This window comes from Rhinolophus sinicus, linkage group LG01 (assembly GCF_036562045.2).
Source record: "Rhinolophus sinicus isolate RSC01 linkage group LG01, ASM3656204v1, whole genome shotgun sequence".
In the NCBI taxonomy this organism is placed as follows: domain Eukaryota; kingdom Metazoa; phylum Chordata; class Mammalia; order Chiroptera; family Rhinolophidae; genus Rhinolophus; species Rhinolophus sinicus.
Genome location: NC_133751.1, coordinates 154,724,706 through 154,746,533, shown reverse-complemented (window position 1 = coordinate 154,746,533; position 21,828 = coordinate 154,724,706). Strand labels below are relative to the sequence as shown.

At 37.5% G+C, this 21,828-nt stretch overlaps 1 protein-coding gene across 2 annotated transcripts in view; it reads right to left on the bottom strand.

Annotated features, from left to right (window-relative positions):
- CERS6 (ceramide synthase 6) overlaps positions 1-21,828 on the bottom strand; it is a 280,641-nt gene that overhangs the window by 103,830 nt on the left and 154,983 nt on the right. The gene's annotated exons all lie outside the window — the stretch shown is intronic.

The following is a 21,828-nucleotide window of genomic DNA, read 5'->3' as shown; positions in this document are numbered from 1 at the left end:
CAGGCTTAGGTTAAAATCTTGGTTGTGCCCGGGATGTGTAAAGAAGAGACCGTGGTTACATCAGCCTCCCTGGTCTTCAGATACTTCATCTACCCCAGGGTTCTTGAGATTGTCAAGAAGAATGTATTGTCTACTTTGTAATGTGTTCTATGAAAGTATGAGCTAAGCACTGGGATCATTACTTATCTTCAGGTTAACAGGACTTGAAATGTCATAACATAAAATAAACTTTTACGCAAAATTTCATCACTCACTGATGGCCAGAGCACACTCAGAGTTGATTTTGCACTGGTGTACCCATCATAATTCATCCATAGGTTTCTATATGTCTTCCTTGTGAGTTACGGCATACGTACATGTAAAAAATGTATAGCCAGCTCAAAGACCTGCATGACAGACAGCACCCAGAACCTTGACTTTAGTGACACCTTATTCCCATGACTACAAACAAAATCCAATTAAATTATTTATATAACACTTTACATGATATTCCTACTTAGAATTTCATTCCCTAGCGTCTGATGTCTTTTGATGTCTGAGATGCATGAAGAATTGGAGTTTATGAGCTTAGTAATTTAAAACCAAGGGTTTTCAACTTTAAAATTCATTAGGAAAATATACTGAGAGAGAGACATTACAGAATGGCTGATAATGAGAATCATCTCATCCCAGTATCCTTTCTTTCCAACACTGACATGGTGCCAATAGGGGCCCGCTGACAACTGCTTCCAAGTGGATGATATTCTAACTATTTATTAAAGAGAAATATTTTCCATGTCCCAGGGCATATTGCTAAGACAGGGATTTGTAAGTTCCAATTGGTTTATTGGTTTTGGCAGAATTTTATTGTCACAGCTGTTAGCTTTGCTGGCATCAGATACCACGTCTCTGCTGCAGCAGCCCACAGAAGAGATGTCCTAGATTAGTGATAAAAACCAGGGAAGCCAAATAACAGTGATGAAGATTTAAAACCAGTCACGTGTAGCTGCTGAACCCAAGGACTTTAGAGATAACTGAAAACAAGAACTCATACTTATTTAAGATAATTGAACTACCGTAGCACACCAGAAAAGGTCCTCAGGACACACATTTTTAGGACGCAATTCTTAAATATTCTCTTTCAGAGGAGAACTATAATTCTTCTTCTTTGCATTGCAGAAAAAAAAAATATTCTACCTGCACACGAATGTGCTTGTTTTATGAATAGTTCCCTGATGCAATCAAGATGGCCATTATCTGTGTCAGCTCCATCTAGTGGAAAAATGTATTCCATCAATAAAAGTGGAGCAGCCATTGGGAACGGTAGCTGTGGTGAGCCCACTGGGAAGAACCCTGGGGTTTAAATCTCTCCCCTTCAGGGTTTCATTTGAAAAACAGTCATTTACAAACAGAACATTTAGTATATTCTATTATTCTTCCAAGGGACCTGCAAACCTTTCAATGATTTTCTTTAATTCTAATGACAATACTGCTAAAAAAGTTCTTTCCTATCTACCTTACTTCCAGCGACCTGACTATGCTATTGCCCAGCTACCTTCAGAGGAGCCACACTTCCTGTCCATATTATTCAGTCCATGTGTCTGAACGTGAAACACATATACAGGCTGATTGTTGGGCAAAGATGTCTATGCATATTGTCAATATCAACTGAAAAAAAAGAACACAATCCCTTGGCCACAGAATTTAAACGTGTTCTAGTTATCTTTCCAACATGACTTTTCATTTACTCTTACAACAACCTGAATGGAAGTGAAAGAGTGTGTGTCTGTGTGTTTGTGAGACAGAGCAGGAGGGAGTGTGTGATTCCTTTAAAACAAAGGCAAGAGACTCTATGCACTTAACATGGGGGGGGGGGAATAAGGGAAGAACCCCAGCATATTTTTGTTGTGGCTTATGTAACAATAAGTTTGTTTCTTTTGTCACTTTATTTTTTGGTAGCCTCACCCACCATTTTACCCATCTGTAAATGTTTAGGTCTATTTAAACGTGAAATACTACTAATAGAAGGATGGTTAAAATAATAATTAGCAATTTGTTATTTTTTTCCTTATTTTTAATATCTCATCCTGTCTATTTACCAGATAAGGATTTAGGACTTAGACACCGTCAATGAATTATGAAGTTTATTAAATATGCTTGCATTTTCTTTGAAAATGAAGGACCCAATCTCAGACAATGGCTGCATGACTCTATGCTCAAGCAACAAACTAGTAACAAAACTAAAATTTAGTTCTTCAAATTAAATGTATTAAAGTTATTCATAACTTGCTCCTATCAGTAACTGGCATTCTATTTTTGGAGGCAACGTTTTGATTATCCACCTGAATGGAGACAGAAATTCAGAGGTCAACTGGCAGCAGAGAGTGAAAACTTTCAAATTCATGAATCTTCTGGCCCCAGATCCACTGGTGACCGTAATGACTAGTTTCCTCAAACCGCATTCTCTTATTTGATTAGCATCATCACTGCCTATCAGAAACTACACTGCAATTTAGTTACTCACAACCATTTTTTTACAGGTCTTATACAAGGTCTAATTATATGAGGTTTGTTGTGAATCTGCAGAAAAACCAAGGGAGACAATACATGAAACGGAGACTTATAAACAACAATAAACCACACAGAAATGCTTTACCAGCTAATACATCATCAGTCACGCCAGTACCAGAGCTTTGTTTTATGAACTGCCTGATAAATGGGATATTAGCCATTTTTTCAAAAGACACATATTTGGAAACAGGACCAGGGCTTAGATGTGCTAGACCGAAATCAGATTAAAGTCACTTTAAAAATCCTAAGTAAGTTATAGTATTTGCTTCCTACTTCTTCCTTTTACTTAATTCACAGAACTAATTTGTTACTGTTCCAAAGGCTATAGAAGTGACAGGAGGACATAGTGAACATGAGGAAAATGTCACTTTGGAAGAGAAAGGTATTGTTTGGTCCTCCCAGATTATCCTTAGGAGGAAGAAGAGAAAGTGCTACCTTCCTAAAACATGAAAACCTACGTAAAAACAGAGCTGGGACTGCTACACAAAACTGTACCACTGTGACATGCACCATGTAAAACACCACAAGTCAAACTCCTCTGCAGTCATCTCAGTATTGCGATATATAAGGTAGTTAGCAAGTCTAATTCTCATCATTTAAGAAAAATTACAACACGGATGAACTATTTGCCTCCCAAGAAGACCTCTTCATTCCTTCAAGGAGGAACTTTCTTTTCCGGTACCCCTACTTCCCTTTCACTTCCCACCCAATTTCCTCAAGCTACTCCTCACTGCCTGCACGCTCAGCCCTTCCACCCAATCCACAGGATTTCCACAATCCTGAAAGCAGAAGGAAAGATTTTTACCATATACTGTTCAAGAAGAGAGATACTGATAAAAATGAGTATAGCAAGGAATAATTGCGGATGCTTTTACAAAGATGACTATTTGGTAGCAGGAAAAACAAAAATGCTTATTTGAAAATTGTACAGAAATCCCATGAAAGAGATTTTCATGATAACTGAAGGGCCACACTAATGCACCAATCATAGCTGCCATCAGCACAGACCCAGTAAGCAGATTTCTGGCAAACCCTCATTCAAAAATCGCTGGACGTCAGATGAAGTAGATAAAAGCAACCAGATACGGCCTCTGGAATGTAATAAGTAAATAAAGGGAAAAAGATTCTTTAAATTGCCCCAGGATCTCTCTATGAATTAATCTAGTAGGGATTTATGTGCTGGAGTTGAGCTATTTGATTCAAGGGAGGCACTGACATTTATTGGTGGGGCCAAAGAAATGCACAGGAATTAGCAACTGATGAGCCATTCTCAGTCTGCAGAGCAGGCGGGAAGGCTGTCGGAATAAACCAACCAGCTCTGTCAATGATTGTGTGGTGAATAGTCAGACATGACAACAGAGGAGAGGGCCTCTTTCCTCTGGCTCTCTGCTGAGACTACTGGAGGCGCCCTGGCCTTTGTGACACCTGCCCCTCCCTTCCTCTCAGGAGACACCAAGTCCAAGGCCTGCAGGAAAGAAAACCTAAAATCAGGATACACCTTACCTGACCCAAATGGACAGATGTTGCTTTGGCGCTTATCATCTGTTCTCCTAATGTCAGAATTAAACCTGGAGTAAGTAAGCAACTAAGTAAGACAAAGTATCAGTATGTAGAACAGCAGCTCCTTTCTTAAAATTTAAAGAGTACTCACTTTCCTGTTGCTTTTTTCCCTTCCCTATTTTTGAAATTTGTCTCATTTCTTTACTTATTTTTTGTTGTATAGTAATTTAAGTATAATTGCTATATAATATTATATTGGTGATATTAGTTTCAGGTGTATAATATTGTAATTTGACATTTCTATACAATGTGATGACCCCACTAATTCTAGTAATCTCTGTCACATGCAAACCTATCGCAATAGTATTGACTATATTGCCTTCACCTTTTTCACTCATCTCCCCACCCTCTCCCTTCTGGTAACCATCCCATTAGTCTCTGTTTCTATGAGTCTGTTTTTGTTTTCTTTTGTTTGTTTTTTTAGATTCCACATATAAATGAAACCACATGGTATTTGTTTTTCTCTGCCTGATTTATTCCTTCTAGCTCCATCCATATTGTTGCAAATGGCAAGATTTCATTCTTTTTTTATTGCTGCATAATATTCCACTGTGTGTATACATACATACATATATATGTATGTATGTGTATATGTGTGTATGTGTAAAATCTCACATCTTTGTTATCCATTCATCTATCTTACACACCTTATTAACAATGACACAACCATCAGTATAATCTCATCTACCTCATGGACAAATAGCAGATCTGGTTCAACAACTATTTATTATGTATTTTCTGGAACTGACCAGGAGGTGCTTAAGGGCTTAAGGTTGGGGAAGCACATGGGTAACCATGTGACACGTACAGCAATCAAACTCTTCAGAGTCCACTATGGGGATGCAGGTATTATGGTGTGAAGGAGGCAGAGACTTAGGATAGACAGCCCAGAGGGAGGCTAGGAAGAGGGAGAGGAAGCAAAAGCAAAGGGAGTTGAAGTTGGAACAAAGACTTATGTAATCAGTAGGTGTTAGCCATAGCCAGGTCAGGAAAAGGTGACATCATTTATGTCTACCATTGGCAAACAGAGCTCTTATCAGGGGGGTTAAGCAGATCTTTCCCATTACAAAGTGAAATGTTCTACTTTCTAGTAAAGGAAATCAAATGCTTTTCTCTTGAAAAATATAAAAATAGGATTTCTGGAAACCCAATGCTGATATAATTTTGGTAGAAATTAAAGACTTTTAAAACTAAAAATATTCTTACATTTTATCATCTCTCCCATCTTTCCTGACATAAGATAGCCACATTAAGACATAACGTAACACCAATGCATAAGTTTGCCTTTTAGGATTTGACCGATCACTGAGATGGAGTATTTTTACTAAGAAAGTCCATTTAACAGTGACAAATGTGGGCAATGAGTCACACAACCTGGGGCTCAATTCCTGCCACCACTTAAAGGTACTTAACCTCTGTGAGACTGTTTCCTTTCTCTTTTAAGTGGAGTCCTAACACAAACCTCAGAGAGGTAGGGAGTAGATCAATTAAATACCCCAACACAGGACGTAGCACAGAACATTATATTATAGCACACTGTGCGAACATGTGGCTGCCATGGTGGACACCCTTCTTTCTCATTCCCTAAAAGTCAGCCGCCTTGTTTACGGTGGCCAAGACATGGAAACAACCAAAATGTCCTTCGATAGATGAATGGATAAAGAAGTTGTGGTATATATACACAATGGAATACTATTCGGCAGTAAGAAAAGATGATATAGGAACATTTGTGACAACATGGAAGGATCTTGAGAGTGTAATGCTGAGCAAAGTAAGTCAGACAGAAAAAGCAGAGAACCATGTGATTTCACTGATATGTCGTATATAAACCAAAAACAACAAAAGAACACGACAAACAAATGAGAAACAGAAACTCATAGACACAGACAATAGTTTAGTGGTTACCAGAGGGTAAGGGGGGTGGGGGGTGGGGGGTGGGAGATGAAGGTAAGGGGGATCAAATATATGGTGATGGAAGGAGAACTGACTCTGGGTGATGAACACACAATGGGATTTATAGATGATGTAATACAGAATTGTACACCTGAAATCTATGTAATTTTACTAACAATTGTCACCCCAATAAATTTAATAAAATAAATTTTAAAAAAAAGTCAGCTGCCTTCTCTTCTCTAAATAACACAGAACTAAAGTACATTTTACAATTATTTATATTATGTCCTATGCATAACATTAAAACAAAACAAAACAAAGAGCAGTTTTTGTCTCCTTCCAAAAAAGTATTCACTATCTTCATTGAAATGCGGATATCCTTTGAATTTTTCCCCCTTCTGCTAAGTTAGTGACTCCAGATGGAAAAAAAAAAAAAGGAAAGAAAAATAAAAGTGTTTTCTACCTCCGTGGGAAAAGATCACAACAGCAATAGCTGCATTTTTTGCCAGGTAATAAGAAGTCATTTATTTTTTTTTTTCTGGTAACAAAACAGAAGAAATCTTCTTTAAAGTTTCATTTTTTCTTTCCCCCTTTTAAATACACTGAGAACATTCTGCCTGTCTCATCTTTTCTCTTTTTAAAAATTCAACAGTAACTCTTCAGTACTGGATATGCCTTTCTAACAGACAGGAAATGCTCTTACCTACCTGACACTGACCTGCTGCCAACTTTTTTTGGGCATACCTGACACAAAAATCCACACTGATGTAGAACAGCCAGTTCCCACCAGCACGTGGGCCAATGCCAGGGACAACGGCTATCATGACTGCTGCAGTTGCCAGCAAAAGTCTCCCTGCCTCTAGTTTTTACTACTTCTGTATCATTCCTCACACCACAAACAGTTGGTCTTTTTATTCTTTCTTTCCTAACTAAACAGAAGTTAAATTCTTGACCTGGCAATCATGCCCTTAGCCCATTTGCCCCATTTGCATCTCAGCATCACCACGCTTGCTATCTCCACTATTCTCCTACCCTTAAACACACACCTCCCCTCAAGTTTCAGTTCTATCACTGCCTATTCTTTCCCAACACTGTTCTTCCCTTCACCCACTGTTCGTCCATTCACCTCCATTGCTCCATTGTCATCAGCTGAAGCCTCCTTCATCTTTCATCCTCAATAGCACATCATTAGTTCAATCTTCACTAAGCATCTTGTCCAAAACTTTCCCTCCCCCTGTTCTAATCTTAGAGGTCTGTTGGTACCACCATTACAGTACTTTTATCGTGCACTGCCTGATGTCAAAGGTACTTGTGAGCAAGTCATATCGTCTATTAGCTTGCAAGCTTTTTAAGGATGTGGATTATGTAACCCTTTTATAGAAAATCTTCAGATTTTGTGCTATTCCAGTTCTTAATCAAAATCAAAATTTTGTTATAAAATTTAATTATATTATTTTCCCATGATTTTTAAAGATAATAGAGCATAAATATTATACACATACACATATATACACACACACGAAGTGTGATAAAAAAATATGATGAATGTTTAAATTAAAAAAAATATTACAGTAATAGACACATTGCTACTAATCCCCCTCAGAATACTCCCTTTTGCTTCAAACACACTTATCTCATCACTCTTTCCACTTTCTAAAGCAGTTCTGGATGTCCTCTTTCATGAGTGTCTTTAGTTGTGCTGTCGTGGCTGCCTCGATGTCCTGAATCATATTGACTTTGGGGAAGAGCCAGAAATCACTTGGTGCCAGATCCAGTGAACAAGGTGGATGAGGACACAGAAATTGCTGTACACCAGAACTGTGTGACATGGAGCGTTGTCATAATGGAGGATGATTTACAGCACACTTTAAAACACACCTTCTCTCAACCGTAGCTCACACACAACTGATGACACCAAACAAGTTGAAACTTGTCACACACTTTTACTAAGGTTCGAAATGCCACTTCCCATATTGAAGATCCCTGCCTTTCCGTTGGATGGCACTCGGCAGCAGCATTTACCATATGTTTTGATCACACTGGAAAAGCTCTGTGTCACACATCACCTTTGGCAAGGGAGTTTCTAATAAAACCATTATAGGATTTCCTCATCCACCTTATTCACTGGACCTGGCACCGTACAACTTCTGGCTCTTACCCAAAGTCAAAATGACCATGAAAGGTAAATGTTTTTAATCGATTCAGGACATTAAGGCAGCCATGACAGTGCAACTAAAGACACTCATGAAAGAGGATTTCTAGAACTGCTTCAGAAAGTGCCAAGAGCGATGAGATAAGTGTGTTTGAAGCAAGGGGGACTATTTTGAGGGGGATTAATGGCAATGTGTCTTTTACTTTAATACATTTTTAAAAATTTAAACATTCACCATATTGTTTGATCACACCTCTTAAATACATACATACATACATACATACATACATACATACTGGGGTGCCAAAAAATGTATACACATGACTTGTATTCATCTTCTGTTATTGGTATATATTGAATATTACAATTTTAATAGTTTTTTCCTTTCTTAAAATGTGTATACAGTTTTTGGCACCGTGTGTGTGTGTGTGTGTGTGTGTGTGTGTGTGTGTGTGACAGATGTGTTACTACCTACAAATCACGTCCAACTTCATATGAGAGGCAATGCAAAATGACTCCAACTTTAAATGTGCCAAGTGTCATTTCTCTCTGGATATTCTAGTGAATGCCTTGTGATAGATCAGGAAAGATGAATAGAAGATTATCATAATATGGCGGGCTTAATCATGGGCTCCAAAGATATCCAAGTCCTAATTCCTGAAATTTGTGAATGTTATCTTATATGGCAAAAGCAACTTGCATATGTGATTAGGATAAGAATCTTGGGATGGAGAAATTATCCTGGTTCATCAGGATGGGTCTTAACTATAATCACAAGTGTCCTTATAAGAGGGAGATAAAGGGAGATTTGACCACATGAAAGGAGAAGGCACTATGATGACAGAATCAGATCAGAGTGATTAGCTTTGAAGATGGAGGAAGGGGCCACAAGCCAAGGAATACAGGCAGCCACTGGGAGCCGAAAAGGCAAGAAAGCAAGTTCTCCGCTAGAGCCTCCTGAAGGAACCAGCCCCATCAGTATCTTGACTTTAGACCAGTGAGACTGATATTGGACTGCTGACCTCCGGAACTGTAAAAGAACGAATCTGTATTACTGTAGGCCATGATGTTTGTGGTAATTTGTTACTGCAGCCATAGAAAACTAATGCACATGAGTATTTAGTCTTTCTGAGCAACACACTATAAAAAAGTGGTTCTCAAAGTGAGGTCTCTGGACCAGTATCACCATCATCACTACTTGGGTACTTGTTGGAAATGCAGATTCTCAGGCCTCATGCAGACCCACTGAATCAGAAGCTCTGGAGGAAGGCCCAGCCATCTTTGATTTAACAAGCCCTCCATGTGATTCTGAGGCATGTTCAAGTTTGAGAACCACTCCTGGAACATTTTTTTCTCTTTGAACTTGGTAATCAACAGGATGCTACGCATTTTAAAAGGATGAAATAATCTAACAGAATATCACTTCTTTGAAACAAATGCTATGAGAATACAATGTGAAAAACAGCAAGGGCATTCCAAATATACTGCAGCATAAAAAAAACACAAAAGTTGTAAAATAACAATAATGGAAGCTATTACCAATCTAAAGTCTATGTTACCTGTGCTTAAAGGTTTGAACCAATAAAAGTCCTGTACTGGAGCTAATTACTAAATAAAATACTTTTTCATAGCAGGCAAAACAGACTGAAAGTTAATGGAACCAATACTTAGCACTTTTTCTCACAATGCCAATTTCTCTATTATTCAGCAGAAGTCCATTCTGTACTCCCATCAATTTCTTGGCCCAGAATTGCATGTGAGAGTAAAACCTCCATGTTACATTAAGTGTAAATTAGAAAAAAATTTCAAATGTGTCAGAAGAAAATTGTGAAAAGAATAGCATTTCCAACATGATACCTAAAAATGGCCACAACTTTTGTATATAATACCACACAGTATGAATTTTTTAGAAAGCCAGTTTTCCTACTACAAACACCTATTGAATGAATAAATGAATGTCACATCTTGATAAGAGAGGATCATAATTATCAACCAGTGCCAAAATCTAAACCCTGCTTTTAATTTCTACACTTTCACCTAAAGGGCTACATAAGTTAGCTAAGTAATCCATAGGGCTGCGTTTTTCTTTGTGGCAGTTTCTGTTGACTATACTCCATGCTTTATCGACGCTTTCCGCACTATATTGAAATCAACTAGAGGAGTCCATTCTCTGAAGTTAAAGGTCTGGCTAACAAGAAAAGAGAAGTGGGAAATCATGTCCCTGCCTTAGACCTTGTAAATTAAGTCAACAGAACCTAAATCAAATTATATCCATGGAATTTAGTGATTTTGTTTTTACATGGCCTTTTTTTCATAAGCCACATGAAATCAAGATAATTAGCAAAGCACTACTTTATCAATTGCTTTACAGCTTCAACTATTAGTTTAAGAAAAAGAAAATAAAAAACTAAGTTGAGGGTGAGAGGAAGCACAACTAAGAACAAAGAGGAGATATTTCTTGATTCATGCTTCATATACCGTGCTTCAATGCGAGTGTGCCGCACACACACACACACACACACCCCACTGCAGTCTAGTTATTACCTACCCATTTGTATAGAATAGCTGGTACCAAATATAATTTTTCTGCTTGGCTTAACACCATGCATCTATTAGCATGCATCTAAGATATTTTATCATTTACTATTAGCCTCAATAAAGGACCTGCTATGGAGAGGAATATACATTTACAAAGGAGAAGCTAACAACTGATAATGGGGCTATTGCCTGGGAGAACAGACTATGTTTACTTATGCTGTGGTTACTAACTACCCCGTAGTATCCAAGTCACTACAGAGACAATTCCTAGAATATTACCAATTAATGGCCTTCAGCAATATGGGCCTTGACTCTATTCTGCACAGAAAGGGAAGGTGAAATGTTAATGGTTATATTCCATGCTGCAATTTTCATCGTACCACAAGGACACCTTGTGCTGTAAATGAGAAGGGAGAATACCTGATCTTTCAGTTTTGGGACCTGAGAATCAGTTTGATGCTCCCTCATTGCAGTGTTAACACTATAGTAATGGAATCCCTTATAGACATCCTGAAGCATCCTTCCATCACCTCCTAATAGTGAGACCCTGCGGATCGGTCACCACAGCTTTACTAACCAGATTGTGCGCATGCGTGCACTCACACACACACGATCCTTTAGACGTAAGACAAAAATATCGGAAATCCCCAACCAGTTACTCATAACTCATATTCTAAGGGTAGATCTGGTTGGATGTACTGGTTGGAGAGAAAGAGCTTGGCCAGAATTCAACCTATCTACCAGTTTAGGGAAAGAAGTTATTTTTATTTAATTTTACTGCCAGCCCTATGTACAATACTAATGGGAAATAGGGTAACCACAACTAATAATTCTCACCTAATCTCCATACTTGATTTTGGTCATTAATTTTTAAGTCCTTTTTCCCAAACTTTTAAACAAAGTTGTTACAAAATAGCTAAGTGGCATATTTTTCATATCGTTACTCAAGTTCTTATGAACTATATGTATTGTGAACTATCTACTACATTCTTAGCAGGACATCAAGCACCATAGGGAAATACACCTAAGGCATGAGGCCCTGTCTTGAGCAGCTTATAAAACTGGATGGAAATAAATTTGAGATGAAAGTACACAAATAAGACACTTCCTACTTAAGTACTGAATGATATTATATAATAATGATATCTCCTATTTATTGAACACCCTCCATGACTCAAGGACCAAGCTAGGTGCTTTACATATATGAAATACAACCTTGCAATATAGGCACTAAAGAGATTTAAAGAGCTTTAAGTTATAGGTTTTCCATGGTGGGGGGATCCATAAAGGATCAGGGCTGGTAAGATAAGGTAAGAGATGAGTAAGGTCATTCTTTGGGTAAAGAATGAGGGAGGTCATTCTCAGTAAGTGAAGCTACATAAGTAAACCCAGGGTAGAAAGGTATCAGGCCTGCCTAGGACAAAAGTATTTGGAGCAGTGGAAAAGCATAGAGGCTAGGGAACAGTATTTTTACATTTGCCTTTGTCAGAGGTGCTGATGACCAGAGGAAAAGCCAGGGCCTTTGTTTAGTGAAGTTTCTATGGGAAGCTAAGGCAGAAGCCTCATGAATAAATTAAGGGGAGCAAGAATACACAATGGGGAAAGATTATTCTCTTCAATAAATTGTGCTGGGAAAACTGGATATCCACAAGCAGAAGAATGAAACTGAACCCTTACACAAAAATCAACTCAAAATTAATTAAAGCTTTAAATATAAGACCTGAAACTTGAAAACTCCTAGAAGAAAATTTAGGGAAAAGCTTCTTGATATTGGCCTTAGCAATGATTTCTTGGTTATGTATGACACCAAAAGTAAAACCAACAAAAAGTAATAATAGACAAGTGGGGCTACATTAAACTAAAAAGCTTCTGCATAGCAAAGGAAACAATTCACAAAGTGAAAATGCAACCTACAGAATGGGAGAAAATATTTGTAAATCATATATCTGATAATGGGTTAATTTCCAGAATATATAAGGAACTCCCACAACTCAATAGCACAAACAGAACAAAAGAAAACAAAACACAAGTAACTCGATTTAAAAACAGGCAAAAGACCTGAACAGACATTTCTCCAAACGAGATATACAAACTACCAACAGTTATATTAAAAGGTGTTCAACATTATTAACCATTAGGGAAATGCAAATCAAAACTGCAATGAGATATCATCTCATACCTGTTAGGATGACTATTATATTTAAAAAAATCCAAAAGTTAAGTGTTGATGATGATGTAGAGGAAAGGGAACCCTTGCACACTGCTAGTGGGAATGTAAATTGGTATAGCCACCATGGACAAAAATATGGAGATTACTAAAAAAATTACATGATTCAGCATTCCCCCTTCTAAGTATATACCCAAAGGAAATAAAATCAAGATCTCAAAGAGATATTTGCACATTTATACTCAGTGTAGCAGCATTCACAGTAGCAAAGGAAATAGCAAACAGAGAACTTAAATATATATCAACAGATAAATGGATAAAGAACATGTGGTGTATGCATACAACGGAATATTATTCAGCCTTTAAAATAGAAGGAAATCCTGACATGTGCTACAATATGAATTTGAAGACTTTATGCTAATTGAAATAAGCCCGGCACAGAAGAACAAATGCTACGTGATTCCATTTATATCAGGAATGTAAAATAGTCAAACTCATAGAAGCAGAGAGTAGAATGGTGGTTACCAGGGATTTGGGGGAGGAGGAATTGGAGAGGTGTACAGTTTTACTTAAGCAATATGATAAGTCATATTACTACACCATAGTGCATACAATTAACAATACTGTTTTGTATACTTACAATTTGAAAATGGTAATCTTATGTAAATGTCCTTATCCAAAAAAAAAAAGAAAATGAAAGGAGGAAACTTCTAGAGGTGATGGATAAGTTCAGGGCATTGTATATGGTGATGGTTTCATGGGTATATACTTTACTTCAAACTCAGTTAAGATGTATACATTAAGTATGTACAGCTCTTTTGTATGTCAATCATACTTCAATGAAAAAATAATGATATAAAATAAGATAATAAATAAATAAGAATATATCAGTTAAACTGATTCAAATCAGTTTAAATGAAAGAAATGTCTAAAAGGAGAGGACACTCCGATAGATATGAATTTGAAAGTGAGGAAGTTGGAGCAGAGAAGAACGAAGTAGGATCACTAGGGCAGGACCAGTGAGCAGTCATGTTGCTTCCAGAGGGTTAAAACAGTAATGGAGGAACAGCAACATCCACATCTGGTGGTTAGGCTCCGCTGGCGAGGATTAAGAATGTAGTTTCACAGCAATTCGTAGATGGATGAGGCTGAAATGACTCTCCACCATTATCCTTAGTTCCAAACCCCTGTGCATTCACCACTTTGGGTATGTGGAAGAAGAAGGGGAGGGAACACAGAGAACATATGGGGGAAAGGTAGAGCCGTGAGTTAGTACAATGAGAGCCTATAGGTTGGGGTCAGGGAGGAGGAAGGATGCGCCTTCCACACAAACAGCAGGTCTCTTTACAATGAGGACGTACAGGAGAACTACGCCCTCTTTAATGCCCAGTCTCTTAATGTAACAGTCAAGTCCTTCCCAAACCCATTTCCAATTTTATGTCCCATTTCCCCTTCGGGTAATCTCAAACAGATCCTATATTTTTCCAGTTTTCCCACTCTGTACTCTCCACCTAAGAATGCTATCACTAACCAGCCCCCCATCAATGTCAACCCATTCATTTGGGCTCAAACCAAATACTACTTCTCTGAGTAGTTTTCTCCAATTTCCTCAATTGGATCCCCTTTCCGTGCTCAGATAGAACCCTGTACTGCTACCATTTATCACGAAGTCTCATCTCATAAGTATTTCTAGAGAATTTTTAACCCCTCTGCCAGTTATAAGATCCTCGAAGGCAAGAAGCATGCCTTCCCTCGCCCATATCTGCCACTATGTGTTGGCATAGTACGTGTTTAATAAATGTTAGCTAGATTGAATTAAATTTCTATCTACTGACTTCAGGGAAGGGAAGAACGACATTAGCTCAGGGAGTCAGACTGCCCTGCTCTTTTATCCACGATGCTTAGAGTGATCCCTGGCATACGGCAGGTGCGCAACAGACACTGAAGGAAAGAAGGAGCAAATGAACAGAGCTTATTATCTCCCATCAGTAATAGACAGAAGCTCTGGGAAAAGCCATGAATGGAAAGCCCTTCAAATAACAGCTTTTGCTCCTCAAATGTCTTGTGCCCACATTTCCACTCCAAATCATACAGTGACTGCTTTATATGGCAGCTACAGGATTATCAGAACATCATTAGGTTTTATTATTTTTAATTGAAGTATTAGTTACATACAGTAAAGTGCACAGATCTAAGTGCACAGGAAAATGATGTATATCTACGTATGTGTATATCTGCATTGCATGACTCCAAATGTATACCTATTGTCACAGCACCCCAAACAGAGATCAAGATTTCTAGCACTTCAAGCAGGCTCCCTCCCACTTACTCCCTCCCCACTATAAAACTACCTCTATCACTATAGATTAATTTTACCCCAAAAAACATTATTTTATCCTTTTCATTGTTCACTGCCTTATGGAAGCCTAAATTCCTTGAGGACAAAATGCCCATCTTCTCTGTGCTTTGGAATAGTCATTCCAAGGTTACTGGCACCAACCAGCCTTTGCTCAAAAAATCCTAAACAATGATAGCAATGGCCCCTAGCAGGCAGGCCTATTCTCACATGCATGAATAAAGGAGAAGGGGGCAAAATAAAACATTAACCCATTTGTCCCACCCTATAGCTGACTGTGGTTGACCCAGTATCTAAAAGTTCTCGGAACCAATTTCTTGGAGCCACATGTGGAGCTATAATCAGAGCATGAGCTGGTCAGATCGAAATGCCCATTACTCTGCTCCACATCAAGTACTTGTCCTAAGTACCGTCATCCGCACCCCAAACACAGACAAGACTGGGTTGTCCCTGAGAGACAGAACACCAGTTTCAAAAGCAGAAGCAGAATGCCTCATTCCTGTCCCCAGAAAGCCGTTGTGTTTAAGCAGATCGTCTGGTTTGTTTCATTACTGCTGATGAGGAAACTGTTTTATTATGATGACCATTGTACTCATACGTGAAACTCATTAGCACTCAGACTTTATTGAAACAGACTTCAATAAGAACAACGCTTTCCTTGTTGAATTCAGAAAAAGACTTTTCTTTTAAGTGTCAGATGATGATTCAGCTAATGCAGAGCAAATGTGCAGGTACAGATTTTGATACATGGATCAATATTTCATATCAAATTACCTGAACTCTTCTGAGAGTGACTAGTTTCCTATTCCCCACGGAAACAGGAGAGGAATACTAATGGAATTCAGTTCTCAGGCACTGCCCTCAGCCAAAGGAGGCTTGTAGCTCTAGTTTTGTGACAGCATTTAAATAAGGAGCAATGTTTTCCCAGGGAAGTTCAGCTCTAAACTTTTGAGATGCATACGTCTATGGCTTTAGGGGACTGTCTAATAATGTATGTCATATTTAAATCAGTATTATTTTAGTAGCTTATAAAATTTGTTCTTTTCTTTATTTCTAGAGTTTCTACAACGTTGATATTTTATTAAGTAGGCTGAGATAAGATTCATGGTTTGATCAAGCATGAAGTCCACAAACCCTGTAAAAATAATTACATAAATATTACTCAGTAAGGTCACTTATACTTGGGAACCAACACAAGTACCTTCTCCTCCTCCCACAAAAAGCCACTGCAGCTTTGTGAACTCCAGCAAATCCTAAAATCTTTCTACCTCACCACCTAGAGAAAGCTGCTGGTGTAAACGTCATTCTCTCCAAAGCCTGAATACAAAGCAAAGACAACCTGGGTAAAAGGCTTCCTGATACTCTTTAGAGAAAATTTTACACGACCAAAATTAAACTATTGCTTCTCTTTAAATAAAAAGATATGAGCTATAACCTCAGAGCTGATGAAATGGTTTTATCATCTGAACAACTTTTAATTTACCTAGGTAATGAAAAATTTCACCTAAAACACATTCCCAGAACTGTAGAAAATCCTGAGTTGTCCCAACCAGCTTATTACTGTAAAGAGTATTTTAATAGTTTTGCTGGTCACATTGTAGAAAGCAAATATGTATCATAAAAAGAGAGAAAAATTGTGTTGCATAATAACATTGGTTTGTGTAAGGAACGTCTATACGCAGTCTGAAAATCAGCAGTTTCTGATGAGATCCAAAAATATTATGAAAGCAGCAAGCCACAGATTCTCGGCTTTGCCAATGTGACTTCCTTTGGAAGTAGATAAATAAGCAAGTATGGTGTTTAATTTGAGCCTTTTGAATATCATCACTAAGTTTAACTCTGTAGTCCTAATAGAAATAGCAGTTATAAGACAGAGCCTTTGTGTTTCCTTGGTAACTAGTCAATCCTGACCAGCCCAGTAGAACTAAGTCAGTAATGAAGCCTGAATGCAAGTAGGCCGTTTGTCCAATACACCTGGATTTAAATCTGAACCCTCCCACTGAGTAGTTGTATCATCTTGGGCAAAAAACTGATCCTTTGTTAGCGTTGGCTTCTTTATGTATAAGGATGAGGAGATACATTGCACAAGACGTGAGAAATGAATGCTGACTGAGCAATACAATGCTTGGCCCACAGTGGGTGCTCAATACTGTATAGCGAGTATGATTATGATTATTATCAGAGATTCAAAATTTCACCTGGCTATGCACTAAGCCAATTGTGTTTCCAAGTCATTATCCCATTCCAGAACAGGTGGGACTTTCATTGTGAGAAAGGTGTTTAAAATGCTATACAGAATGAGGAATTCCAAGTTACTATCTAATACAGGTATGTAAATCTGCTTTGGAAGTAGAGCTTTACTCTTAACAAAATCCCACTGGAGACTTAAAAAGCTGCTTAGAAAGTCTATGTGAGGGCCATTCGGAGGTATTCCAGGTAATACAATCATGTAAAGGGAACCCCTGAGAGGAAATTCAGGGACTAGGGCAGTAGGAACTAGGCAAACATGAACAGTAGGATTTTTTTGACGAAACTTCTGTATCTCTTTGCCATTTAAATGGAATTCAACTTTTTTTCCCTCCTTTTTAAAAGTTACAACTGCAAGCTCTTTCATAACCAAAGTATAACTAAATTTATATACAGTTATTTCCATTTTAGTTCCTATATCTTAGGGTTAATTTTTTTAATAGAAAAAAAAGTAGGAAGACATTTTGAGAAAATTAACCATCCACAGTTCAGCCTCTCAAGAGGGAATCTTTTTATTTTCACCTATTACTTTTTATTTATCTCTATATGTGATTATCATAGCAAATGTACAAATGAGTTTGTTACTTATTTTCATATAAAGTTCTATTAAACATTTTATTAGAACTATAAATAATATAGTTACTTTATAGTTACTATTTTTAAATGGTTGCATGTTATTTTGTCATTTTGATAACTATAACTTAAACAATTCTATTATTAGACATTAAGTTTGATTTAAGTTCTGTTTTGGATTGCATTTGCATGCATGTCTCTGTATGTGTGTGCAATATACATATATATGTATATACACAACTATTTTTTAATTTGTAAGAAATAACTTTTCATGTGTGTGTTTTTTTGTAATTCTGTATAATTCTATTCTCAGGATAAATTCATAAGCATTGAACTGCTGAGTCATAGTATATGAACATACTATGGTTATTATTCTAAATAACCTTGTTGCTTTCTAAACAGGTTGTACTAGCTTGCCATAAGTATCAACTATTTCAAATTCTTCACTGAAGTATACAGTATGAGTTTTAAAATGTTATGTTAGTCAACATTACTGATTTTGGAGATGTAGCAATTAAATCTCAGAGAGATTAAGTGATTGAATTAAGGATGCAAAACTGATTAATGGCCAGGAGTATAGGAGACTTAGGCATTCACAGTTCCCAATAGAGCGCACCTCTCAAGCAGTAATGATTAGTGTGTGTCTTATATTTTGAAAGTACTTTACAGTTTCCACAGCACTCCTACACACAAGCTGAGGAAGCCAGGGCAAGCATCATTTTACAGACAAGGAGAATGAAATTTCAGAAAGCAAAGGTCTCATTAAGCATAACTGGCAGAGGCAAGACTGAAACCTCCATCTTGACTTCTAACTTAATGCTCTCCCATAGTGATGTGACTTTTATATCTTAATAAGTAAGGGGAATTTACTAATAAAAATAAATAAATAAACGTTATTTGAACGGCTAGATTTTTGGAACTTGTTTTCTAATTTATTTATTTTTTTAACTGACATAGGACTTTTAAAGACCTCAAGACTGGCTTCTATTTTTGCCTCAAGCAAGTTAATTCTTCCTTTTGGAATTGTTTCTTCTTTTCTGAAATGAGAAATTTGAGATGTTTGCTATTTAGAGCCCCTTCCCAATCCTCATATTCTATGCCATGTGCAAATTCTTACAAAACTATTTTTTGGGGTCTTTTTCTTAGGTAGAATTCTAAACATCAAACCTTAACCAGTGACAAACTCCAAGCAATTTCAAATTTTTTTAAATGATACAAAGAACAAAATTTTAAATAAACATATGTTCTAATGGCTGGACAAATTTTATTTTTACTATCAAAACAGGTAAAAGGATAACAATGCTGTTTCCACTTCATAAACGTTCCAAGCTAACCAATAAGCACAAGAGAATACTTTGAAGCATGACGCCAGGGGAACACTTTGTGGCTTTGTTTGTTGAACTTGGAGAAGCACGCCAAACTAATAATGAAAGGCTATTCCTTAGTTCAAGTCAGATTCATACAGTCTAAGTGAATGGGCAGAGTGTTCATTCAGCCAGGATACTTTTCAACAGTGGCTTTTCAACCCGTAGTTAGTCATGAAGTCAACACAACAGGCGGCAACTTGCATATTTTAAAAATGTAGTAAAATAAATTAGAATAAGTGTCAGAGTACATCACAGAATGTAGCACAATGGGAAAGTTGAGCTAGTTATTAAAATATTGCCCCTTATCTCCAGAGCCTGGACTCTGCAAACCACACTTCTGCTGGCTCTAAGGGGTTGGTGTCTTGATGAGTTCTGCTTCTAGAAAGGCACTAATGGAGGCTGGGAGGCTCCAAGAGGAAGACGGGATGCACGCCTTTCTATTTTGCTTCCTGTCCTTGTCATCACTCCCCCTCCCCAAGCAATGCATCTTCACCCCAGCAATGGCAGTTCATGCCAGTGGCAGCAGCTACTTACATCTGCAGTTTTATTCATTCCCAGAATAGGCCTCATCATGGTTCCTCAGAGACTCCAGCTGGCCAGGGTTCCCTCCTCGGAGCCCTTGTCTAGCTTCATGTCTCCTCCTTCAAAATTCTAGGTTGTGATAATTCCACTTCTTCCTAATAAACTCCAGTCCTCAGAGAGGTAGCTTCTTCCTGCCATTAGTACCTCCATGACACTTCCGTGCAGTGTTAATCAAAGTCTCATGTACAGACAGTACCAGTCCTTGAAATGTTCACTACTGCTTCACCAGAATGTAAATTAACCACATCACTCAGCACACTGTGTAGTTCAGCTGATTTTTCTTCATAGGTCGACTTTCTCAAAAAAGAAGCCGTAAGTTGATTTACATTCAGGTCAAGCTCCTAATCTCATCACAGACTGGTAGCAAACCATTACCAGCAAATCAACTACTTTGAGTAACACAGTCATAGTGGTTCCCATTTGGTTAATGATTCTTTATATTATAGTCACTCTTAAAATAACTCCTGCAGTTTCTGTCTCTTAATGGGACCCTGACTGATATAGAGGTTAGGTATAGGCATATTCTGAGTAAATTGTATTTTAATCATATATATGCATGTATACAAAATGGATTGTGATATAAAATGCAGCATATGGTCAAAAAGTTGGAAATACATTAGCCTAACAAGTAGATTACGAGAAAAAATATTTACCTAAATCCCGGTTGCACATATATCTATACTGCCTTCTTGTGACACAATAGTTTTTAAAAATAAGCAAAGGAACTCAAAGAAAAATATTCAAAGAATGCCAGCCAATACAAATTTCCATCTACAAATGAGAAAGAGGTAACAGTAAATGAGAGATAGCTCACTCTATTTTCTAAGGCTTGATATGTGGTTTCTTTCAGGACGTAGGAAAATGTGTTAATTTGTAAGAGTATTTTGTGTCGTAGGACTTCATAGCACTTGAAGTAATTCTGGTGTGTTTTTTTTATAAAAGCACTGTCTCTGCCAATCATATTTATAGGCAAAGAGTCAGCAATTGTGTCCAGCAATTACAGCAACAGACTACTGAGATAGGCTTATCTTTCAGCTACTTAAATACTTCCTACTAACCTAGCAATAATTTTACTTAACAATTCACTAACAGGTATGTAAGGTCAATGCCTTCTAGAGTCTACTTCCATGATCAAAGTTAGTGCTATCAGTAAAAGGAGTCCTAAGCTGAGAAAGCAAAGACAACATAAAATATATGCACACCTGAGCATTATCACATCACTAAAACTGAGGCTCATTTCCTAATCGTCATCAGGAAACTACAGAAAACATTTTCTTTATTTCATATAAATAAATATATGTATATTTTACAGAGTGTGTGAAAATTTTGAAAATATAGGGCAAATTTTTTCATCATTTGTTACAGGACTATTCATATGGTGACCATGTAATTTATCACCCAAATTGAGACATTTGAGTGTATGGGGACTTTAACCCTGAGACAGCTTGTATGGTCACCGAACTCATAGGGGAAGTCAGCCTGTGTATTGCTCCAAAGATACATTTATACATCAACTACAAGAACTATGACATAATGGAGAGATAAAGTGAATGCATAATAAGTAAAATGAAAAAAAAAAAGGATGAAAAAAAAAAAGGATGACAGATGAATAGTTCTCTGTGCTTCTAGGCATCTTGCATATGGAAACATAATTTTATGTCATGTAGGGTCTTATTCTATGATGTATCTTTCGACTTTGCTCAGAATAGCTGGAATATTTGTTAAAATAAAGAACAAATGGCAACCATGAGAACATGCCCCTTCACTGCTGGACTTCTGGGAGTAACTGATCTGGGGCCCAGCTGCTGTGCTCTAAATGCCACAGCTGCATTTGCATGAAAGC